The sequence below is a fragment of the Herpailurus yagouaroundi genome, unplaced genomic scaffold (genome assembly GCF_014898765.1).
Source record: "Herpailurus yagouaroundi ecotype Mexico unplaced genomic scaffold, PumYag 139, whole genome shotgun sequence".
Classification (NCBI taxonomy): Eukaryota; Metazoa; Chordata; class Mammalia; order Carnivora; family Felidae; genus Herpailurus; species Herpailurus yagouaroundi.
The window spans coordinates 26278393-26305213 of NW_024412394.1; the positions used below are offsets into that span (position 1 = coordinate 26278393).

The 26821-nt window shown below is 36.2% G+C and overlaps 1 protein-coding gene and 1 pseudogene across 1 annotated transcript in view; one reads left to right on the plus strand and one right to left on the minus strand.

The window, feature by feature from the left end:
* LOC121029631 (protein eyes shut homolog) overlaps positions 1–26821 on the minus strand; it is a 790730-nt gene that overhangs the window by 275825 nt on the left and 488084 nt on the right. The window lies entirely within an intron of this gene.
* LOC121029634 (small ubiquitin-related modifier 2-like) lies at positions 15459–16054 on the plus strand (annotated as a pseudogene).

The following is a 26821-nucleotide window of genomic DNA, read 5'->3' on the forward strand; positions in this document are numbered from 1 at the left end:
GATGGGCATTGAAGAAGGCATCTTTTGGGATGAGCACTGGGTGTTGTATGGAAACCAATTTGACAATAAATTTCATATATTGAAAAAAAATAAAAACTTACATACAAAAAAAAAAGAGGCCTTCTTAGTACTTATAAATATGAGTTGGTCAAGGGGTGGGGGGAATGGGTTTCTTTTCCAGAAACCAGGGGAAAGGCCAGTTCTTGCACCAGTTTTGCCACCAGAAACCCTAAATACTGTCAAAGTACCCACTCTGCAGAGTTCATCTTGGAAATGTATAACCATAACTCTTCAGGGTCATTCAACTAAAAGGCAACCTCTTGATTAGGTAGATGTACTCCACGGGAAAGAGCAAAATGGAGTAAACAAGAGGAGAAGATAGAGAAGACATTGAAAAGAAACAGGCCAAAATGCAAACTATCAAGTGGTTTCAACAGTTCAAGCCAGTGAGTGCTTCCTTTTGCCATTGTGTATGAAGTTGGCTGTGTGTTTTTATTATGTTAAAGTATGTTCCTTCCATACCCGGTTTATTAATAGTTTTTATCATGAAAGAATTTTGAATTTTTTCAAATTCTTTTTCTGTATCTATTGAGATGATCATGATTGTTAGCCTTCATTCTGTTAACATCAATTCATTTGCAGATGTTGAACCATCCTTGTATCCCTGGAATAAATCTCACATGATCATGGTGTATGATCTTTTTAATGTGTTGTTTAATTCAGTTTGCTAGTATTTTATTGAGAATTTTTGCATCTATGTTCATCAGCAATATTGGCCTGTAATTTTAATTTCTTATAGTGTCCTAGTTTAGTTTTGGTCTCAGAGTAATGCGGGGCTCCTAAAAATGAGTTTAGAAGTGTTCCTTCCTCTCCTAATTTTTGGAAGAGTTTGAGAAGAATTAGTATTAATTCTTCTTTAAATGTTTAGCAGAATACACCAGTGAAGCTATATGGTCCAGGACATTTCTTATTGCAAGTTTATGATTACTGATTCAATCTCCTTACCAATAATTGATCTTTTCAGATATTCTATTTCTTCATGATTCAGTCTTGGTAGATTGCATGTTTCTAGGAATTTATCCATTCCTCTAGGTTATCGAATTTGTTGGTATATAATTGTTCATTGTAGTCTCTTATGATCCTTTGTATTTCTGTGGTGCCAATTACAAATTCTCTCTCATTTCTGATTTGGTTGGACACCACTCTTTTCTAAATTAGTGTAGTTAAAGTAGATAAAAGTTTGTCAATTGCTTATCTTTTAAGAAAACCAGCTCTTAGTATTATTCATTGATCTTTTCTCTTTTATTTATTTTAAAATAAAGTTTATTCATTTTTGAGAGAGAGAGACAGAGAGAATACAAGAATGCATGCAAGTGTGGGAGTGCCACAGAGAGAGAAACCCAAGCAGGTTTCTGCGCTTTCAGCACAGAGCTCAGTGTGGGGCTTGAACTCACGAACCATGAGATCATGGCCTGAGCTGAAAACAGGAGTCAGGTACTGAGCCATCCAGGCACCCCCACCTTAAATTTTTTTTTCACATTTATTTATTATTGAGAGACAGAGACAGACAGAGCATGAGCATGGGAAGGGCAGAGAGAGGGGAGACACAGAATTTGAAACAGGCTCCAGGCTCTGAGCTGTCAGCACAGAGCCCAACACAGGGCTTGAAAACACAAACTGCGAGATCATGACCTAAGGGGAAGTTGGACGCTTTACTGACTGAGCCACCCAGGTGCCCCAGCACCCCCTTTTAAATCTCTATTTCATTTATTTTTAATCTGATCTTTACTATTTCTTTTATTCCACTCACTTTGCACTAAAATAATTTTGTTCTAATACTTTGATGTGTAATGTTTTTTTTTTTAAATCTTTTTTTTATTGTGGCATTTATCTCTATAAACTTTCTTCTTAGAAATGCTTTTGCTGCATCCCATAAGTTTTGTAACATTGTGTTTCCATTTTCATTTGTCTCAAGATATGTTTTGATTTCTCTATTTATTTTTTCTTTGACCCACTTATTGTCCAGTAACATGTTGTTTAATCTCCACATATTTGTCAATTTTCCAATTTTCTTATAATTGGTTTCTTGTTTCTACCAATGTGGTCAGAAAAGATGCTTGATATGATTTTAATATTAATTAATTAATTTTAAAATGTTTTTTAATCTACTTTTTGAGAGAGCACAAGCAGGGAAGGGACAGATAGAGGGGGCCAGGAGATCTCAAGCAGACTCTGTGCTGACAGCAGCAAGCCCAATGTAGGGCTCGAACTCATGAACTGTGAAATCATGACCTGAAGTCAGATGATCAACTGACTGAGCCATCCAGGTGCCCCTAATGTTAAAATATTAACACTTGTCTTGGCCTATGCATATGATGCATGTTGGTGAATGTTCCATGTGTACTTCAGAAGAATATGTATTCTGCTGCTGTTGATAAATGTTCTGTGTATGTCTTTTAGGTCTAACTGATCTAACATGTAGTTTAAGCTCATTGCTTCCTTATTGATTTTCTGTCTGTCTGATCTATCCATTCTTGAATGTAGGGTACTGAAGTCATGTACTATTGCTATGTATTTCTCCCTATAGACCTATTAATATTTGCTTAATATATTAAGGTAGTCTAATGTAGTGTGCATAAATATTTACAGTTGTTATATCCTCTTGATGAATTGGCTATTTTATCATTATATATTGACCTCCTTTGTCTCTTATTATAGTATTTGGCTTAAAGTCATCTTGTCTGTTATATATATAATTACCTCTGCTTTCTTTTGGTTTCCACTTGCATGAAATATCTTTTTTCATCCTTTCATTTTCAGTGTATGTGTGTCTTCAAAGCTAAGGCAAGTCTTTTATAGCAAAATATAATTAATTAGGCCTTGTTTTTTTAAAAATCATGTTTTTATCTTGTATCCTTTTAATCTTCATTTTTAGCTATGTTAGCTTTTGATTAAAGAATTTAGTCTTTTTACATTTAAAATAATTATTGATAGGTATGGATTTACTATTGCCATTTTGTTAAATGTTTTCTGGCCATTTTATAGGTCCTTTGTTCTTTATTTCCATTCTTGTTGTCTTACCTTTTGATTTAATGATTTTCTGTAGAGGTATATGTTGATTTCTTTCTCTATCTCTTTTGTATCTACTAAGTTTTTAGTCTTATGGTTACCTTGAGGCTTACATAAAACATCTAATAGTTATAAAAATTTATTTTAAAGTGATAAAAAATTAACTTTGAATCTTTATAAAAGCTCTGTTTTTATATTTCTCATCACATTTTATGTTTTTGATGTCACAATTTATATATTTTTATACTGTGCAATTAACAAGTTATTTAGTTTGTAATACATTTGTGTTTTAATCTTTATATTAGAGTTACAACTAAGTTATCTGTCACCATTACTATATTACGTATTCTAGATTTATATATTTATCAGAGAGTTTTATATTATTATGTTTTAAAATGATTAATTATCATCCTTTCATTTAGCTTAAGGGACTCCCTGGAACATTTCTTATAAGGCTGGTCTAGGGGTGAACTCCAACTTTTGTTTGTCAGGAAAACTATATCTCCTTCAATTCTGAAGGACAGCTTTGCTAGGAAGAGTATTCATGGTTGGCAGTTATTTTTTCTTTCAGCACTTTGAATATATTATCCCACTCCCTTCTGTTCTGTAAAATTTCTGCTGAAAAACCTGCTTATAGTCTTATGATGTTCCTTTGTATGTAATAAGTTGCTTTTTTTTCTTATTGCTTTTAAGATTCTCTTTGTCTATAACTTTTGACAATTTAATTACAATGTGTCTATGTGGATCTCTTAGATTCTTCTTTTTTGGTACTCTTTGTGCTTCCTGGATCTGGATATATATTTCTTTCCTCAGGTTAGGGAAGTTTTCAGCCATTACTTCTTTGCTATGTTTTCAGCCCCTTTCTCTCTCTTCCTCTAGGACCCCCTGTAACGTGTATATTGATTGGTCTGCTTGTAGTTTGCTTAAGTTATCTTCACTCTTTTTCATAACTTTTTTTTTTTTTTGCTCCTCTGATTGGATTAATTCCAATTGCTTTGACTGATTCTTTCTTCTACTTCTAGCTCAGTTATTTTCTACTACTTTCCAGTTCAGTAATTGTATTGTTTAGCTCTGTGATTTCTGTTTGGTTCTTTTTAAAAATGTTTTTCTATATCTTTCTGGAAATTTACACTTTGTTCCTGCATTACCCTCCTGACCTCAGTGAGCACATTTATAATTGTTATTTTGAACTCTATTAGGTCAATCACTTATTTCTGTTTCATTAAGATTAGTTTCTGATTTATATTGCTCTTTTGTTCGGAACAGTTCCCCATTTTTTTCATTTTCTTGACTGTTTGTGTTGGTTTCTGTGCATTAGATAAGAAAGTCACCACTGCCAGTCTTCAAAGAGTGGTCTTGTGTAAGAGATGAAGCCTGTCAATAAACCTGGCCTGAGTTTCTGGTTGTCTCTCAAACTCTTGTGATTGTCCAAGCCACCTTCTTTATTCTTAGTGGCTCCTAGTAGTTGAGGTTGTGCCAAGGCTCCTCAGTGTCCCAAGGGAAGGATCACAGTTGGCAAGTAACTGCAGGCTGATTAGAAGCCAGACAGCAGCTGCAAAATTAGGTAATTAAGCCCCTTCTAGGGAAAAACTAAGGGATGGGTGTTTAAATCTTCTCCCTCTGTGCTGAGCTTGAGTGTACAGTCACGGGGAAGTGCTCTTGTACTTTTTAAAAAATCACTATAGTTCTCTGGGACTTGTGAATGCAGGACCCACTGACTACCAAAACAATATGATTTGGGTGTCTGTTCCTTAGTCAGCAGCTGTAAAATGTGGTAACAGCATGTGTACAAACTTCTTCCAAAGAGATAGTGGCAATGTGGTTTTATTGTTGGAGTACACCAGAAAAAGAAATGCCCTTCAGGAGGCGTGTGGGTAGCTCAGTCGGCTCAGGTCATGATCTCAATGTTTGTGAGTTTGAGCCCCATGTCAGGCTCCATGCTGACAGTGTGGAGCTTCCTTGGGATTCTCTCTCCCTCTTTCTATGCCTCTTCCCTGCCTGCTCACTCTCTCTGTCCCTCTCTCAAAATAAGTAAATAAACCCTAAAGAAATATGCCCTTCAGACCCTTTGGACTCTGTGAAGGATCACAGCCAGCCCTAGATGTGTACAAAATGGAAGCTGGGCCCTCAGGTAGCAGCTAGTAAAGTATACAGTCAAACCCCTTTCAGGGAAGACTGGAAGACAGTTATTTTTGCCCACTTCCTCTACACTGAGTCCTAGGGGGTTAGCAGTTGGGGCAAGTGTTCATATGCCATTAAGAAGTCCTTTGTTTTCTATAGTCCTGTTGTGTCTTGTAGACACAAGTCTCTATGGCTTTTAGAACTAGATGTTTTGGGGGACCATTTGATGATGGGAGCCTTAAAACTTGGGGTACTAGATGTGATTTCCAAATCTTCAGCTTTTCAGTGAGAAGTTGGGAATTGAGGGTTCCTTTCTGATTTTATGGTGCTATGCCAGAGGTGTGGTTTATGTATAGGTTGTGTCTTGGCTTTTCTTATGCATTTCAATGCATTCGTGGACATGTAGGAGTCGCTCAGCTAGTTTCTGCATTTCTTTCGGCAGGAATTGCTTCATGTAGCTGTATATTCATAGCATGGGAAGAAGGAAGTTCAGGGGCATCCTGTGCTGCCATCTGAGTTCCCTGAGTCACGTAAGCATTTTTTTTTTAAATTAGCCTAAGAAAGGCCTATGACCTACATGCTAAATAGAAATCTTCGGGGCGCCTGGGTGGCGCAGTCGGTTAAGCGTCCGACTTCAGCCAGGTCACGATCTCGCGGTCCGTGAGTTCGAGCCCCGCGTCGGGCTCTGGGCTGATGGCTCAGAGCCTGGAGCCTGTTTCCGATTCTGTGTCTCCCTCTCTCTCTGCCCCTCGCCCATTCATGCTCTGTCTCTCTCTGTCCCAAAAATAAATAAACGTTGAAAAAAAAAATTTAAAATAGTTTAAAAAAAAAAAAAGAAATCTTCAAAAATAGTGACAAAATAGCATTTCTACTTAATAATTTAGCAAATTAAAAATACTGCAAACATCTAGTGCTGGTGAGGCTGTGGAACAAACTGACACTGCTAGAAGGAGTGTAACCGGTGCAGCCTTTGTGTACAATAAAAAATGCACTGCTGTATAGCTTAGTACTCTATGTATAGATGTGTAGCATTTGGGAATTATCATAGCTCTAGAATGGACATTCACTGAGTGCCTTCCTGAGGAACATGGGAACATGTGGATTGTTTATATGCCACATACAGGTCATGAGGAGCCAGGACTGCTGCTTCCTGTTTACTTCATTAGCCATCTCCCAACCATTACCTCTGTGACATCCCACCTATACCATGCTGGGTCTGAAACTGAGTTCAAAGTTGGAGTTTTCTTAGATGCCTAGAAACTCTGTCATAAAGATGCCCATTAACCTCTAGTTCCTCATTTTTTGACTGTTTCTATAGTACCATCTCCCATACTCAAGTAATGGACTTGTCTCTGAGGCTGTGGGGAAGCAGAAGACCCTGGGAATCACTTCACCAATCTACTCCATACCTTATTATGTCCACACAGCCATAGGCTTTCTCTTCCTGCTATGTCTTGAATTCTCTCTACCTTAAGCATACAGTAAAAATCTAAGATCTACCCTGATAGGCCTGGCACTTGATATGTTAACAGAGTCTGAAGGAGTTTGAAAGTCTCCTTTCTCTCCTTCCAAGACTGTTTTGCTACAGAGTCAAAGAAGTTGGAGGCCAAAGGTGTTTATTCTTTTTCATTGGGCAAGAAGCCTCAGCATCAGAGATGAATGACTAAGAGACTTAAAGGGGAAATAAAAATACATTGCTTTAATATTCCACCAGTATTATGTCCCTTACAATATAAAGGGGGGAAATACAAAGCAAACCTATTGTTCATTGTTACTTTATACTCCAGGCACACACAAAGAACTTTTTAATGAAGACCTTGCCCTGTAGCCCCTGGTCCTGAGGAGTGGTTTCATCAGTTATGCTAATGAGGCACAAGTTCAGTTAGTCTTATTTATGAAACCTTCTTCCCTGAATATATGTCATATTCCTACATTTTCTTAAAATTATGATTCCAGGTACTTTCAAGGGTCTTTCCAGCCAAAAAAGACTTGCTTTTGTGAAGCACACCTTCTCTATTTTCCTTCCATGTTGCCATTATAGTTCCTACACTGAATGGGAACTATGCTTCAAAATATCTCCATTAATTAATAGCTTTGGTCATTGGTTAAATGATTTTGATCTGCTTTTTGTTCACATACAGATATGCTAAACTTCTTCCATTACTGGCTTTCTGCCCACCAATATTACCTTAAGATGATTAAAGGCAAAGGCTTTCTGGTTAGAAATGCAATGAAAGCTAATATCAAAATGGCAGAGAGCAAGGAACTCTTCAGGTGGAATGTAAGTTCGCTTATAAGGCAAAACATTCATGTAAGGTGAATGACCGCACCCTGGCATTGTTCAACTCAGCTTGAATTTTAGCTGAATAATTCTGTGCAGCTTCATTTGTTAGTTAATGTAGCTATGAAAATGTATTGGTCCTTCGGTCTTTTGACATTCACCGTTTATCTCTTTGAGTACTTCACATTCCTTCTATTCCTTTTAGGGAAAAAAAATGTTTATTTTTCTTTTTTTTTTTTATTGTTGATATAGACTATTTCAAGTGACTTTTTACTTTAAAAAATGTGATAGAACTCCATGGTGAGAACATATGATTTAGTATGCCAAGCTGTTTTGTTGATTTACCTTCCAGATGAGCAAGAAAATAAAAGGTAGAAGTGAACAGTTTAGACCAGATAGGAGATCCCAGAAGCCAAATGACAAATGTTAACTCTTGAAAAATGTACAATAAAGTGGCTGAGACTAAATTTAGTCTCTTTAAATCCCACAGGGATTAGCGGTATGTAGAACATTGTATATAGGAAATTGAGATGATCTTTGGCAGAAAATGTTTCATTGGAATCAATCCAGTGGAAGAGGAGTTCCCTCACTCAGCAACCTCCCTCTGTGAGTACATAGGGTATACATAGGAACAACATTATTTTTAGCCCAGCAGCTAGTGGTGGCACAATGAAATCATCTCTATGTGAGCATTCTTTGTCCATAGATATTTGAAAGTATTTTTGAAATGGACTAAAAAATGCCAAGAGCCAGGTTATAGTAATGTAGCCTCCAACTGATAATAAAAGTTCTGCCTAATATTTACTTTTTAACAATGCAAAATCTTTTACATGAAAACTTTAAAATGGTGAATGTAAATATTTTAGGATTGTTGACATGTAAATATTTTTAAATTTCTGTTTTTTACTCAGTAACTTTTTTTAATGTTTGGGCAAAAGAGGTTATTAGCAACAGTTAAATACTGTATGTATTTAATATTATACACATATATGTAATGTATATTAGATATTTTAAATATAATTGAGAACATTAGCTCCTTGAAGTTGAAAATCGGGCCTTGAATTTTTCATGCCTGCCTAGCAGCAAACAGTGACAATATGAAGGGCTAGATTTCAGAGCTGAAGTATAAAAGGAATCTAAGGGAAAGAAAATTTTAAAATGTGGTTTGATATTTCAGAACTTCTAAGAATGCTTATCTATCTATCCATCCATCCATCCATCCATCCATCCATCTGTTTTTGATCTACATCAATCTATCCATTTGGATTCACCAGAGACAGAAAATAGTCATCTCCATGAGCATCTTGCAACAAGGCAAGAGGACACATGCTAGTTGGTACCTACCCTCGTCTCCATCTAAATTTAATTCTGAAGTATGAATCTGAGTTGAAAGGGGCTCAAATATTAATCTCTTTTTTTGCAAACAGAAGAACAGCAGAACTTATTTCCTTTCCTTTTACTCAGGAAGAAAAGTCCCCTCTTGGGAGAGTAGTACTTTCAAAAAAAGCTCAAAAAGCTTCCTTAAAAACAAGGAACAAGTGAATTGTAAGCCCTGCCTTTTCTCCTTACAAACTTCATCTATAAAGTCAGCATGTCACACATGGACATTTGCATTTGATTGTGGTATATGTATTTTTTAATCATCACAATTTTTCTTTGCCTGAAAAATTGTTTCTGTATTTATAACCCCCAGATTCACACCACAAATGAGGTATAGTCTGTCAAGAGGTCATGATTTCAGTGGCTCTTTACATTTTCTATTCTCTTTGAAGGTTGTAGGGCAGAGGTCAGGCTTAGCTTGCCAGTCACTGCAAATTTCCTTTTTTCTTGCAGCAATGCATGCTGGGTGTCAGTGATAACATGGGGCACCTAACTAGATGCCCTGACCACAGCACTGAGGACATCTCACCTAATGGCTTTTTTCCTTCTCATTATTCTATATTTGAAATTAGCCAAGTGTTACATTTAGGCACCTATTTCCCCAGGTAAAGGCATTTTCAATTCCCATCTCTAGTTTTAAAGTTAGGTACAAAATTGGAGGAATGATATTATGATGAAATATTTTGGGGGAAATGGGTAATAATTCAATTATTCCACTAAGGGATCCAAATTGTTAGTAAGGATAGTCTTCTTTTCTTCTTTTTCTTTTTTTTAAAGTTTATTTATTTTGAGAGAGAGAGCGAGAGAGCAAGAGAGAGCGCACACGAGTTGGGGAGGGGCTCAGAGAGAGGGAGAGAGAGGTCGCAGGGTTGATCTCACAAATTGTGAGATAATGATCTGAGCCCAGATCAAGAGTCAGATGCTTAACCAAATGAGCCATTTAGGTGCCCCAGTAAGGAGAATCTTTAGGCAAGGGAAGAAGAACACCTGGAACACCAATATTAAAAAAACAACAACACAAAAATTGAGGATATCAACATTCTGCAGGGAAAAGGGTAAATGAGAGAATCTTTACAAAAATGAGAACTGAGAAGACAAGACTCAGATTTTCAAGTGGATGTATTTCAAAAGATACACACTTGATGGGCATTCAGAATCTAGACAGAAAAATGCATGGCAAACCAAGTGTTTCTTGTCCATTTTGAATTAAATTTTGAAATATGAGCTGCACGATTACATAAATCTCAAAGAGAAGTTATAAGTGTTAGATTATTTAAAATTTGTGAAATCTTTAGCACAGTGTTTACCATACAGTAAAACTACATGAATTCTTTTTTATTATTTTTATCTCAGTTGGTCCTTGCACAATCCTAAGACATGCATACTACTATTATTCCCTTTTCATGTGTATTTCTTAAGGTTAAGTCACTTTTTTGGAGAAACTACATGTCCTCACTGAATACAGACTTGGTGAGACTCTCTTTGTGGTGACTACCCCTCCTCTGGCTAAGGGGTGATTGCAACATAAGCTGGTTTCCTGAGAAGCATTCTTCCTTGATTTTGAATTAAAACTTTTTTTTTGAACATTTATTCATTTTTGAAAAAAGAGAGAGAGACAGAGTGTGAACAGGGCCGGGGTAGAGAAAGAGAGAGGGAGACACAGAACCTAAAACAGACTTGGGGCTCAAACTCACAAGCCATGAGATCATGACCTGAGCTGAAGTTTGGCACTTAACCAACTGAGCCACCCAGGTGCCCCTGATTTTGAATTTTAAATGGTTATAAGAAATCTTGGAATTTATCCACTTTGAACCCTGAAGAGGGTGACCTGAATCCCTGGTACATACCCTGGTTTCTATGCTAAGACTGGTTCTTGAGCTTTATTTTAATTTTTGAGCTACCCCATACCTTTCCAATATATTCTGTCATTTCCATTTGGTCCAGCATTGCTCTCTGATTGGGTGAGGGGACTAGCATGCACTGGTGGGAACAGTGCCAAGGTTGCTTTTGCTGATTCTGAACTGGTCCAGGAGAAGCTAATGTGGTAGAATTCTTTGTCTTGGGAAAGGGAGGATTTGAATGGTCCCGTACAGACATGAGACTTGGCTTCCCTAGTACAATTAAACCATGCTGACAAAGGTGGCCCCAAATGTTTTTCATCCAATTATTTTGTGTTATCAGAGTAATAATTACCTGTAGGGTCTGTAGCATTCATTTGAGCGCCTATGTTCACCTTTTAACTTTCTTTGTAAATTTTTATAAGATTGGCTGAAAATTCTGTTTGTAAAGCTGAACTATATTTCCTCTTATTATGCCCAAATATTATTGACTACTTAAGAGAAGAGGTGATGTCTTTTTCTACCTATCATGACCTGCCATATTCTAGCTTTGCTATGTGTATCCAAAGTTATTTTTGACTATTCCCCACCAGATTCAGTTGTTTTGTTTTCTTGAACACCTGCTTTTCTGTTCCATCCTACATGTGTTTGCTCATGCTGTTTCTTCCACTTGAAATGCTCTCCATCTTCCACTTCATCTTTCAAAATCCTACACCTTTAAGTCTCAAGTGGTCCTCTTTCCTTTTATGCCAATCCATGTTGACTTCTCTCTGAATTCCTATTGCTCTTACAATCAGCACTTCAACAGTATAGCAATTATTTCATGTGTGGGTGTTTAACTCCTACCTGAATGGTAAGATTCAGGTACACAGTGATGGCTTCTCCTCCAATATTTCATTATCAAAAGTTATAAACTTAAAAAAGTTAAGGAAATTTAACAGTGTGAACCATCATATACCCACCTAGATCCTACAATTAACATTTTGCTATATTTGCTTTATCATATATATATTCCTCTACCCATCCACCCACCCACCCATCCATCCATCCACCATTTTACCTTACTTTTTTGTGAGATATTACAAAATAAGTTGCAGAAATCAGTGTATTTCACCTCTAACACTTTAGCATGTTTACCACTAACTAGAGTGAATATTTTTTTATGGTATTTTTGTCATTAACATTTCTATACTCCATAGTACACAGCAGAGTATTGACCATATCATAGAAAATTAATTTATTCACATTGGGTTGAATTCAGACATCACTTTGAAATCCATTAGAAACTAATAGTATGGAAGCCAAGGTAAATAGTCTCTGGAGCCTCAGAAGCATATATAGGTGGGTGTGTCTCATGGAGTTGTAGAAGAGATCACCTACCTGTAGTGTGTACTAGCCCAACTTGTGACCTGTCAAATATAACATAAGGGAATGTTCAGGCAAACTTTCAGGAGGCAGTTGGCTGAGAGATCAGATAGGCCACCATCTGACTGACTGAAGTTCTAGCATGAGTGCTGCTCTTCTGTGTGCTTAAGAGGCAAAAGAGGGACAATCTAGTTTATCGAAAGATATTGAAATGAGGTGATAAAATAGGCATGAAAGGCTAAAAAGTGGGTTCACACGCAGCAATCTGTGGAAATCTTCCCCAGTGTACCCAGCTGGGAGAAGCTTCAACTCCTTTACAGAGCAGCACATGCTTCAAATAGACAATTTGAGACCAAGCAGATAGATCTGTGAGGAGGCTGTTCTCCTGAACATGTGCAAGTAGTAAGCTTCTGACATCTTACTAGGGGAAATATAGTGCTTCTCAAATTTGGTAGCTCCTTTTAAAATATGTCATTACAGAAGTCATTATTCACCCAGACTTCTTCCTGTAACTGAGGTATATTTACATCTATATCCGTATCCACCTCTATATGTATATTTATATCCACAATACATCCCCTCATTCTTCAATTGACAGGCTTCTTCTCATCCATGTATCTCTGATCATCCTCTTTGGAGAGTTCCTTCTGAACATTTTATTTAAAAAGGAGGCCCATTTATCCCATTATACTCTATCTCTGCACTCTATTTCATCTGGGACACATCACAATTACTAACTACATATTTGTTTACTTATTTCTTACCTTTCCACCATAGTAGACTATACATTTATAATAGTAAAACCACATATTCCTTTTCTCCTATATAATTAGAGGATATCAGAGTACCTGATCCACAGAACACTCCTAATTAAATTTACTGAATCATATATACTGAAAATACATGAACAGAGAAAAAAAAATGTTCCAGTGTTATTCTAATGTCCTTGTTGTATTTGGCCCCCACCCTGGCCCTCTTCCTTGTGCATTTCCAAATACTGCTATTTACCTTGGCCCCTTGACTTGGAGTTTCACTCAGACTTGATTTTTTGGACACTGCCACAATTTACATACTATCTACCCCATCTCTGAAAACTCCCATTTGTTTAGCATGCAGCTCTCAGCTAGAGGTTAGGAGAAAATTATATCTGATGGAAGAAATTGACCACAAGCTGTGAATGATTGAGAACCTAACTTAATGTGTTAAATCTCCTGAGGACGTTTGTGCATTACAAGAGTGGTAAACTTTTGACAATGTGACTAAGCAACTTAAATAATTTTAGGCACTTTGTGCAAAAAAGACCTAAGGATTTAGTTGACTAAAGATCTAATCTGAATGGTCTGAAAATTGGGAAAAGCTGATTCATTCTTCTTTGAGTGCATTTGGATCACTTATACAGGGAATGCTGAGTTCCACTGTCTGTGACAGCTTATAAGGTAGCTGATATGATGAAGTGTGTAGAGAATAATCAGGATAGTGAGGCTCTCCCAAGTCATATCAGTTGGGGAATGGTTTAAGGGCTGGAAATATTTACCTTACAGCAGAAAAGAATTAGCAAAGATAAATAAGCTTATTTCATTCATTAGAAAAATATCTCCTGAATATATACTACATGCTAGTTCAAAGTTAAGTTCTGGGAAAAAATAGTGATTAAAAACAAAAATAGTCCTGCTCACAAAGAGCTTAGACTCCATGGTTAAGGAACTACTTAAGGACTACTATTAAGTTGAAAAGGGAATAGACTTATGGATTTATGGATTTATGCTTTTTCTTTTTCTTTTTCTTAAAAGAGCATATAGAGGGCCAATGCATGAAAAATTGCATGAAAAATATATTTACTTGAAGTAAGTAAATCTCAAACATCAAGACAGTCTGCAAACATGGAAGAAAATGCTTTCTGGGATAATAAGTTCTCATTGTTTGTAATATTTAGTCAAACTATCAAGGTTCAGTGTGGCTGTAGATGAGAATCCATATGCATTGAGGTAAGAAGCAGAGACTTGCCCACAGATCTCTAAGATCTACGATTCTTAGTCAAGATCACAAATTTTCACTTATGATGACCAGAGAAATGAGCATGATAGTTCTTGTAAAAAGAGGTACTTCAGGTCAAGCATAGAAAAAAGAGCCATTTGGTTTGGATTTCTTGCTCCTTTCACAAAGGAAAGGGTAAAGAGTTCTGGGGTCTGCCATAATGGATAAACAACTGATAACTCTTTTCTCCATATGTAATAGGAAGTAAAATATAAAGGAAAAAGGTAAGGTAGCAGTATTTTACCTATAAAAGTAGACATAGAGATGGGTGCCAGAGAAAGAGTGCCAAACATGGACTCTAGTTTTAACTTTGGTATATTTCCTTCTAAATATATTTTTTGTAAGGATGTATAATTACGTATTTTGGACCATTAAGGTAAACTTTTAGAAATAAAATTGACATCTTTTCAATGGTTCAATTAAAACTACCCCATATAATCAAAATATGACTCTTCTGATTCCTGAATCTAGCAATAAATCCAGCAATGAAAACTCATTTAATAAGCACTGAGACATATTTTTGATCAACTCCCATATGCTATTTTGAAGCAATTATTCTCTCAAATAATAAATATTACTGTAGTTCATATTCTTCTGTTCTATTCTATGAAATGAATGTCTTAGATCCCTTTAAACAAAACTGGTGATTCTAGAGACAGTGCATATCTAAAGACTACGATATTTTTGCTTGAGAAAAATCTGGAAAATAATATATTAGTCTGTGTAAATCTTTTAATTAGAAATATTCATTCTAATATAACATCCCTCCTCTTATTAGACAGGAGGAAATTGTGTTGAACTTTCCTGCTTTTAGGAACTTAAAAACAAAGTGTCTATGATAGAATATAATGGACCTAAGTAATTTTCAAAGATAAAAGTATCCTTTCTAAAAGCTTTTTGTACAATACCTAATAATTATAGCCTAATGAATTTTAAGTAACAGAATGCCATGGCTTCTTCATAATAGCAAATACATTAAAAATTTGACTTGCAGTAAGTATAGCAGCATATAATTCATAACCATCTTTAAAATATCTTTAACTTTACCATACTTATGTAGGCTAAGTAAAAATAATTCCATCTACCCCTTTGTTATATCCAGAATTGACAGATGGTATACTGATTCTATTTTTCTTTCAATATAGCATCACAATTAGAACATAATTTTCACTAAATTTTATTTTGTGAAATTCCCTGAGAGAAAATGGTAATTGCATAAGGCAAAATTGAAAATAGAAAATGAAGAAAAGTTTTAGACTCGTATACTTTTAATTTTTACAATTATCAGGGGAGTTTTCAAAACTGCTATGTTCACTAATTTGATGAAGCATCTTTTAGAATTGAAAAGTTAGGGAGTTTTTGGTGTGTGTTGTGTGCTCATTCCATGAGGACCTGGTACCTCTTTTGTGAAGTGGTAGCTGAGGAGACTTATGCCCTCACCATGGCTGATGAAAAGCTGAAGCCTTCCTTCAAGACTGAGAACAAGGATCATATTAATTTGAAGGTGGTCGGGGAGGATGCTTCTGTGGTGCAGTGCAAGATTAAGAGGCATACACTACTTGCTTAACTAATGAAAGCCTACTGGGAAAGACAGGGTTTGTCAAAGAGGCAGATCAGATTCTGATCTGATGGGCAGCCAATCAATGAAACAGACACACCTGGGGGTGCCTGGGTGGCTCAGTTGGTTGAGCACCCGACTTCAGCTCAGGTCACGATCTCACGGTCGGTGGGTTCAAGCCCTGCGTTGGGCTCTGTGCTGACACCTCGGAGCATAGAGCCTGTTCCGAGTCTGTGTCTCCCTCTCTCTCTGCCCCTCCCCCACTCATGCTCTGTCTCTCTCTCTCTCAAATATAAACATTAAAAAAATTAAAAAAAAAGAAAAGAAACAGACACACCTGTACAGTTGGAGAGGGAAGATGAAGACACAACTGATGTGTGCCAGCGACAGACAGGAGGTATCTACTAAAAAGGGAACCTACTACTTTACTCTAGCACTCTGTTCCTCCAGACCAAGAAGACATTCTCAATGAGAAAACGGCAATTTCTGACTACTATAATTTTCTCTGTTCTTTCACTTCCCCCTTCCCCATTCAATTATTGTACATAAAGTAGCTATGTATGTACACAAGCATATTGCATTTTTTTGGACTAAATGTACAATGGTATGTTTTGACCATTATCAAATAGAGCCAGGATGGAGAAACTACTGGTTCTCTGAAAATACCCTCTTTCTCCATTAGAAGCATGCTCATTCAGCTCTCATCTTGATGTTCTAGTTATTTGGCTCTCACTGTTTAACAAAAAAAGAACAACACAAAAATACTTGCATACCTTGTTCAACTGGAGAATTTTAATGTTTTTCATTTATCATTGTAAAACCAAGGACAATTTTATAACTTTTTTGTATGTAGATGTTACATGTAGGGCAGTCTGACTTTAAATTACTATATTTAGTAATTTATATTACTATAAATTTTAGGTATAAATTACTCTAAAAGAAATGAATACTACAAGTCAAGCATCTTGTTGTTTAAATAAACCTCTTGCTTAAAAAAAGTTTTTAATATGTCCGAAAGGTTTCATGAATTATGCAAAGTATGAAATATTTTTCCTACACTTATTGCCTCGTTAGAGTCTGGAATCAGACTTTCTTAGTAAAAACTGTATGGTTTCACAGTACCCTCAGGCTCTGTATACCAAGTTTCTTCTTTAGAATGAGTGTAATAGTACCATCCTGGCTGGACATTAGGAATAAGTAATTAAATCTAGGTAAAGAGCTTAAAAGTGTGCATGTAAGGTAGTAAGAGCTTAATTACTGGTATTTTATTATTAATATCATCATTTAAACATTTTTTTATTTTTTTTTTTAATTTTTTTTCAACGTTTATTTATTTTTGGGACAGAGAGAGACAGAGCATGAACGGGGGAGGGGCAGAGAGAGAGGGAGACACAGAATCGGAAACAGGCTCCAGGCTCCGAGCCATCAGCCCAAGAGCCTGACGCGGGGCTCGAACTCACGGACCGCGAGATCGTGACCTGGCTGAAGTCGGACGCTTAACCGACTGCGCCACCCAGGCGCCCCTAAACATTTTTTTAAAGAAAAAATGAGAATCAATACCTTCTCCATCTAATCTTGAAGGCCGTCTACTAATGCCATTCTTTTTTTTTTTTTTTTGGAACAAAACTTCTGGAGTTCTCATTAGGCTTAAATCAATTAAGACTTACATTCTAATTTCTCATACGAACATTTTATTACTTGTGGATTTGCTTATGTCAAACCTGTTAAATAATCTAAATAAATAATAATAAACCTAAATACATAATAATAAACCTTCTAAATAATCTCTCTAAGAAGCTAAGTTTCCAAGGCCTTCATCTACTTAACTGATCTCCATTAGTAATATTTCCATGATGAAGTCTATCTAATTGTTTTTCTTCTACTTGTCACATACTCAAGCTTTACATGCTTGTTTGGTTTTGGAGATGAGGTAACTGTTCATCTGAAAGGCCAGTATACAATATCATAAGACATGAGCATGCTAGCAGTTGTGAGTAAGGAAGAGGATCAATCTCGACTAACTTCTAGAGGAGACAGGCTTGTAGGAAGGATAATGTACAATTAGGAGAAATGAGCAGAGAGAGCATTTCAGGGGAGAAATTGTAGCATTAGCTAAAATGAATGTGGTAGGAAAAGGGAGGACTGTATTTGGGACCATGACTTAGTGGAATGGGATAGTCCACGTTGGGTAGTAGAGGAGCATAAATGTATAGGTAATAAGCTGATAAAGGACCTTGATTATAAGCCACATAATCTGTCCTTGAAATGACAGATGCTGAAGGAGGGACTCCTTATAGATGTTTTGATTTGAGATGGTCTCCTTTTAGAAGTATTTTAGGCAGAAAAATCTGAACAACAATGAGCTGTGTAGTGTTGTAGTTAACTATAAGAAATCTACAGTGAAATTGTCTATCTGGGACCCATGCTTCAGTTACTAGCTACATGTCCTTAGACAATTAATTAGTCTCTTTAAGATTCACTTTACTCATCTCTTAAATGAGTATTACCAAAGTACCCCTTAAAGATATTGTGAATATTCAATGAGGTTGTGTGTAAAAATATTTATTGTAGATAGTGCTCATCATATAGGTGAAAAATAAACACTATTATTATACAGCTATTAATGAGCATGAATAAATGAACTAGATTGACATTATTATGTGGGTGCAGTTTCTAATACATCCTTATAAAGAAAATCACCAGATATGTCTATCTCATGATCACCTGGACAGCCTTTTCCTCTGCTGGCAAAATAACATATCTGTTTTCTGTACTACAGTTTTTTATTTGTTTATTTGTTTGTTTTGTGTTTTATTTGTGTGTGTGTGTGTGTGTGCGTGTGTGTGTGTGCGTGTGTGTGTGCCCACTTCATGATCTTACTCATCTGCTTCTTGTACCATATACCAGACAGGTCCTGTCCCTGGTCCCAGCCTATCACTTTCTCATCTATGAAACTATAAAAGGAGATTAGTTTAACAAGCAAGGAATTAATCTGCCACCCTACTGCACAATTAACACTGGAAAGTGCAGTGGCTTTCAGAATAGGCTGCTGGAAACATCTCCAACTTCATACAAAATATATATTTGTTGTTCCCAAAACTTTTTAAACAGATTTTTAAAGACACACTGGAACGTATGTTGTGTGATGATACAGCCCTGTGAACAGCCTTTGTCTGGCATCTTTCCAAGAAAGAGAAAAATGGACAGTGTCTAAACCACGAATGTAATGGAGAAATGTTGGAAGAGAGGTGAAATAATGGAAAGATTTTTTACTTTCACTAAACATATTTTATCTCCCTCAAATATATTCTTTGAACAATATCTATGGTGGAAACTTAATAAATGTAAACTGATACATATGATATTTGAGACCTGCCTATAGATTAGAAAATATACTGCCAGTAATCTACAGGAAAATTCCACATGGAGAAGAAATATATGTAATGTCTTTGATCTTCCTGTCCATTAAAAAAAGGAGTCAGCTTATAAAATTCAACTGATAAAGCCGTGGAAAACTTTGGAGGACATCCAAAAAATAGTGCCTAAAATAATTAAATGCTTAGAGAACAAAACCATGATAAGTTTACTTAATTGGAAGAAGAAATATCTGTAGAAAACTTCATTAAAGTTTTTATGAAGTGTTTTTAATGAGATGCTATAAAATAAAAAAAATAGTGAGCAATTTTTCTGGTCCTAGGGCAGCAATAGAAGAAATAGACTTACATGGATGATAAACCATAATAATAATACTATTCATTTGAGGGACACTTGATGCTTTTCAAAGAACTTTCATACAGATTACACTCATAGGAGCCTATATCGCAGAAAATGAGTGTTATTATCTTTATGTTCCAAAGAAAGGAACAGACAGGTAAAAGACTTCTCTGTAGTTATAGAGAGGATGCTTTGTTTCCTCACTTCTCTGTTTCCAGGTGCCCTTTAGGTGCCCTATGCTTTCATTTTGAATCACAACGAACATATAAAGATCTATCCTTGTGCCCTGAACCCAGTATACCCTACTTGGGCAGTGGTCAATGGTCTAATGATAAATCACAGAATGGCATTATTTGTGGTTATCTATGTCCGTGCTGATCCACATCTACAGCGTTGGCATTTGAGGGTTTGATGTGATTAGTATTGAACTACTCTTCCTAATAGTCACTAACTTCTTCGGGTGAGTCCTGACAAGATTGAGTAGAACCATGCCATTAACATGGGGAAACTCAGTCCCATGGAGGCTATAGGGAGTGATAAGTGTCTAATTTATCTAAAAACAACATTAGTTTATGTGTAAGTCAAACCCAAGAGTTGTGGACTTCATCAGCCATTCAGTGATGATGTTACCATGAGCCTCACCAATTGTAGTTGATGCTGTGGTATATTGCCTTGAGTCTCCTGGTGATGGGAAAAAGGTCCAGGTCCCCTTGACTCAATTCAGTAATCTATGAACATCCCTACTCCAGAGCTTCGCTTAGGGTCAGCTGAAGCCTCTTTCACAACTGCTCTGCAATTCAACTTCTACCTCTTCTCAATGCTGCTTCTCCCACTGACTTCTGGCAGTTGTTACCAAGAGCACTTCCTAATAAGCTTCCTGCATGCAAATCCCTACTGTCTAGTTCCAAAGAACCTGACCTAAGGTACTAGGTATTAAGTATCAGTGGCTAAGACTTAACTGCGGGAATTATAGTCCATTATAGAATCTCCATCTCCAAATATTTTTAGGAATCCTCAGGACAGCTTGCACATGTTCATTCAAGGACCAGATTTGCTCATTGGTGATTTCTGTGCAACCAATCTAAAACTTCATTTCTTCTTATTTCACAAATTCTCCATAGAGGCTATGCTAAGCTGGAATTGTGTTTCCATCACCTTCTCTGAGGTTTATATACTAGAGGAGCTAAAATTTTCTTTCAGAGCAGTCTCTGCTACTGTACTCTAGGGGCCAAAATGAGAGTCATGGCTAGTACAATAAAGCAGGAGAATGCGTTTTGCTATTTTATTCATTTGGGAGTTGGGAGGAGATTCTCAGGGCATGGTTGAGTTCATCCCAGTCTATCACATAAATTGGAAATTTCTGTTTTCCAAATGATGGGAGCTTTACTGAGGTGTCTACTATGCTCCTACGTGAATTTTCATGCTACTGGCTATAGGGCTTTGTTTTGGAATCTACTCCTTCTTATCTTTGTAACATCCTGTCTTTGAAGGCAAAATTGGGGTTCAAATATTGCTAGAAATTAGAATTAAGCCAACTAAGTCAAAAAGTAGGAGGGACCAAGACAAAATTCTGTATCAAATACTATAAAACAGGAATTAGCTGTGTCTAATGATGGCATTAGAATAAATTATGTGTCCCTGAAAATGTCAAGATTTCATTCTTTTTGATGGCTGAGTAATATCCTATACACACACACACACACACACACACACACACACACACACACCACAACTTTGTCCATTTATCAGCGGATGGACATTAGGGCTCTTTCCATAATTTGGCTATTGTTGATAGCACTGCTATAACATTGGGGTGCATGTGCCCATTTGAATCAGTATTTTTGTATCTTCTGGCTAAATACCTAGTAGTGCAGTTGCTGGGTCATAGGCAGCTCTATCTTTAACTTTCTGAGGAACCTCCACACTGTTTTCGAGAGTGACTGCACCAGTTTGCATACCCACCAACAGTGTAAGAGGGTTCCCTTTCTCCGTATCTTTGCCAACATCTGTTGTTTCCTGGGTTGTTCATTTTAGCCATTTTGACATGGAGGAAACTAGAGTGTTTTATGCTAAATGAAATAAGTCAGTCAGAGAAAGATGAATATCATATGGTTTCACTCATATGGAATTTAAGAAACAAAACAGAGGAACACAGGAGAAGGGAAGGAAAAATACAGTAAGATAAAAACAGAGACAGAGGCAAATCAGAAGAGACTCTTAACTATAGAGAACAAACTGAGGGTTGCTGGGGGGGGGGGTGTTGGGTGGAAGGATGGGCTAAATGGATGACAGGCATTAAGGAGAGCACTTGTGATGAGCACTGGATGTTATATGTAAGTGATGAATCCCTAAATTCTACTCCTGAAACCAATACTACACTATATGTTAACTAACTTGAATTTAAATAAAATCTTAAAAGAAAAAAATAAATTATCTGACAAAGCATTAAAGGTCTTTGTTCTATATTTATTGAGTTCAAACACTTTGGCTTAGTACCAGTATCTGCCTATGAAACCAGCTTTCAATTTTAAAAATTTAGTATATCTTTTGAAAAGTCTTACACTATTCTTAAATGAATTTGTGTTAGGTAGAACAGAGTTAACAGATGTTAAGTTCTAAAACAATTTATCTCAATATATATCCTCTTTTTATTCAGTATATTGATGAAGTCAAGGTCAATTTGTTGAGGAAGAAGCTCACATAGCTTCTTTTAGCTTCATTTAAAAAGTTAGGTGGCTGGCCATTTTTTTAAATAAATAAGATTGTCTATATTTTGAGTCCACTCTGTGAGAATTGTTCTATAGAAGTTAATTAAGATAAATATGTTGTCAGGGATTGAAGCCTACGACTAAGAATAGAACTTAAAGGACTTTCACAGTAAAATATTTCTTACAGTTGTTTCAAGGCAGTAATCAAATATCCTCTAACCATGATGATGGATCTCAATTAGGAATAGCTGTGGGTCCTACAGAAGCAAGTTGGAAAATACATGGTATTTAAATCTGTAATGTAAAACCACCGCTCTTAATAAACAAAGAATCCCTTGGCATTTCCTCATGAATCTTATTTTTAACATGTTCAATCCCTTTAACTTTCCTGTGAGGCAGACTATTCTCTGACTTTATCAATTATTGCTGTTCTGACAAAATTCTGATTATTTAGTTTGCCCCTAAGTCTTCATTTGCTTCCTGTTACTTTCTTATGTAATCTTGTCTTAAAGATGATAGTATACATGCCTTTTAGAATTACAGAGAGAAGAGGCTTTTAGGGATTGAAGTTCATGTCGCCATATATTCTGCACCACACAAGAACAACTCCAACTTCCTCAATAACCCTGACAGTTGTAGTAGAAATCTACCATTAACATTAAAGAATGAAGAACATGTGAGGCTTTCTTCAGCATACATTGCTGATTCTCCAAAGAATTTCTTCACTTTTATTTTAGTTTATTGTAATTTTCTGCATTAGAAATTACAGTGTTTGATGATGATTTGCTGAAGAACTAAATATCTTTTCACCTCAAATTTTTTATGTTCCTGTCATACTCAATCTCCATACAATTTCTTGCATGTGTTAATCTACGCCATGATGTCATTGCTTATCCTCTTCCACCTGCTGTCCCTCTGGTAAATTTCTAATCTTTTTTCAAAATCCAGTTTATTTCTTATGTTATAGATGTAGTTTTCAACTGTTAAGTCCCTTTCTTCTTAGTAGAGAACCGCAAGTCTAAGTTCTAAGACTCTAACCGCAGAGTCTTTGCGGTTGCTCTGAGGCCTTAAGGGTCAATCAGTTCTCTGGCTGTCTTGGTATCTCAGCACACCAGAAGATGAGGAACTAAGGACTTGAATCTTTACTTTTTTAACTTTGATAATAGCCATTCCATTTGGACAACTTGAACTGAATTGCATAATTAAAAGAAGCATGTGACTATATAGTCAATCACTTTAAATTATTTTTTTATATCACTGGTTGGTTGAGTCCATAGCTGACATATTATTCAGTGAACACACTGTGTAGACTCAGCTTCACATTTAGATAGCAATGTCTTTATTTAGAAAGCTCTCCCTTCTATTTCTGCCTCATTCAACACCAAACTGACACTTCCTTGTTTCTCAAGATATTTGAGAATTTTAGACACAACTACACATGCTAGCAGAAGACTCTACCCAATAATCCTAAACAGTACTAAAATCACCAACTTCTAGACCCACAAACTTCTAAAAGATTTAATCTTATTTAATGAAATAAATTTTAGTTTTGTAGTGGATATTTTCAATTCAATACAAATAAACTATATTATAAGTTGTTGTTCACTAGTACTGGACATGTTATGTATGATTACTGTGTTATGCATGGATAAGGGAGCAAGATCAATGTTTAGATTTATGTATTTATGTACAAGTCAATGTAATGATAAAGTACTATGCCATATTTCGCTATAGTTTTCCTACATTTCCTCTAAGAAATACCAGATGGAAGTGCTGATGGAAAAGATACAGAAATTAATATTGAAGTGATGAAGTTTGACCTTTTTAAGATGAAAAGCCTGCCAAACTTTCCATATTGACATGGCAACGTTTTATGAATAAATCTAATATCTTATAGATTTAACGCAGTTCAAAAGTCACCATCTGCTTCAAGAAGTGAAGATTGTTGCTATTACATAGTTTCTGGGCTCTAAGACTAAAGGCATGTAATCCATAGCTTACATAATATTAACTATCAAGAACGTGTGAAAAACCTTTATATTTTAGAAAATCAGAGACATAAAGGACATTTTGAGTTACTCTCAAGATTAGAGCTGATAATACATTATATTTATTCTTTCTTCTTACATAAACTTGAGTAGTTTCCTTATCATTCTCTGTATGCAGTTACAGGACAAATGCCATGGAATTATAGGACAACAGGAAACAACTTGTAATACCGAAAATTTATGTGGGGAAAATGGCAAAGCACTTGAAGCTGATTTTGAGCAGAGTTGCCTGAAAGGCCATTGACAAATTATATATAGGTATTATAAGAAGTTGTCATTTGTTCCTTTCTTAATTTTCATAAATTATTTACCACTAAATCTCTTCATTTGATATAGTTAAAAGCAATCCTGCTCAGAATCCTTTTTATTTCCCAGTCTTTAAGGTTTTAATGCTAGTTTCGCATTATGTAAATTTATTTTCTGCTTTTTAAAATATTTATTTATTTTAAATGTTTATTCTGAGAGAGAGTGAGAGAGTGCGAGAGAGCTGGGGGAGGGGCAGAGAGAGAAGAAAGAGAATCTCAAGCAGGCTCCATGCCTTCAACACACAGGGCTGACACAGGGCTTCATCTTAGCACTGTCTGATCATGACCTAAGCCAACATCCAGAGTCAGATGCTTAACTGACTAAGCCACCCAGGCACCCTTATTTATTTTGAGAGACTGAGAGAGCAGACAAGGGGCAGAGAGAGAGGGAGAGAGAGAGTCCCAAGCAGGCTCCATGCTATCAAAAATCATGAGTTGAATGCTTAACCAACTGAGCTACCCAGGTGTCCCTTTCTTTTTTTTCTACTTTCTTAATAAAAAGTAATTTGCACAGATATGTACTAACGCATGCACGCGCGCGCACACACACACACACACACACACACACACACACAAATATACATACACCTAACAAGAAGTCTTTATTTCATAGAAATTAGTAAGATCAAACAGGAGGTAAAAATCAGTCCATTTACAAAACTCAACAGCAGTTTTTGTTAATTTTGTTTTCTGGACCAAATATCTAACAAGATGATGTGTTAAAAATGCTTGCAGTGGTTTTATGTGATGTTTGGGTTTGAGCAAGTTCTAAGGTTCTTGCTGCCCAACTATTAGTAACTTTTCCAGCTTCTGTTCAATTAATATCAAACCCTGCATGCATTCCTTTACACTGGCCAGCTACTAAAAAGTGGCTGATCGGGATGTGCGGTTCTGGCAGTCATGCAATTATTGGTCAATATCCACTCGGCTTTGGCTACCTAACAGTTTGTTAACCAAAATAAATCACTAGATATTGGAGTATGCCTCAGATATACATGGACAATACACATCAGGATAAGTCCTTGAGGATTCTACGGTAGAATAGGCTGTGTGGGTTTAAAATATGCAGATAATAACACAGTAAATTACTCAGAGGAAAGGACACAGGATTTCTTTACAGAACAAATGCTGAATAAAGAGTCAGCTTTTGTTCAGGACAGACACAAAGGGTGCCAGAAAAATTTAAACTTCAGAAACTTTAAAAAGTATATATATAGTAAGACAATTTTTCTGAACTTCCCCAAAGGAGAATAACCCTTGTGAAAACTAAGACTCTCTCTATGTGATCCCTTTCAAAATTTGTTGAAATGAAAGACAAACCGTGCATGAGTATGAATTACAATCTATCTGTAGAGCTGTGATCTCCGGTCCATTTCATTTAAGAAGAACTTCTATCTTGATACTGAATTGACCTCAATCACTACAAGTGGCTTATTCAAGTTTGCTCTACTTCTGTCATCTATCCTACAGGTACAATGCAGATTTAGTAGGAGGAAATACATGTTTATTTGCTGTGGCTAATATCAAAATAAAAATCCAAGTCATATTTTACATGTTTACCTTTGAGCTCATTCCACTAATTTTTTAAAGTAAATTCTTATCAATCGTGCAATGGTATTTTATTGTCAAGAACCCTTAAATATAGATGATATTCCAACAACATTCATATAATTAAAAAGGAACTTAATTCACATGCTTTTTAGGGACAAATGTGTTTTGAATTTGCATAACAAGTGTCCTGTCAGAGACAATTAAAAAGAGCTGTACAAACAGACCCTTTTTTTTTAAAGGTTTATTTACTTATTTTCAGAGAGAGAGACAGACAGACAGACAGAGAAGGAAAGAGAGAGAGAATACCAAGCAGGCTCCACACTGTCAGTGCAGAGCCCAGCATGGGGCTTGAACTCACAAACCATGAGATCATGACCTGAGCAGAGATCAAAAGTAGGATGCTCAACCGACTCAGCTACCCAGGCACCCCCACAAAAGACCCTTTTAATTTTAACTTGTGCCCAATAAGGATGGAGAAATAAGAGTGGAGAGCAGAGAAGGCAAGACAGAAAGAGAAGGTGACATAAACAACTGAACAGATGGGGTAAAGCAAAAGGTAGTCATAGACCAAGATATGTACACAGAAGATCAAAAGTCTCTTTTCCCATTTTCACTGCCCTCTGGTAGGAATCTTCTCTCATGTAGGTTGTATCTCATCAGTTTAAACTTCTAAGGGACTTTATGTTCTCAATTATTCATTATTTTTCTATGTATTAAACATTCCACTCAACTAGTATGTTGAGTGGAATTAAATCCCAAATTAAACATGCTGAAATCTCTCATCCTACATTTTTTCCCTTTTGACTCCTCACCTCCCTCTAGTTACCACCTTACCTCTTTTTATACCTT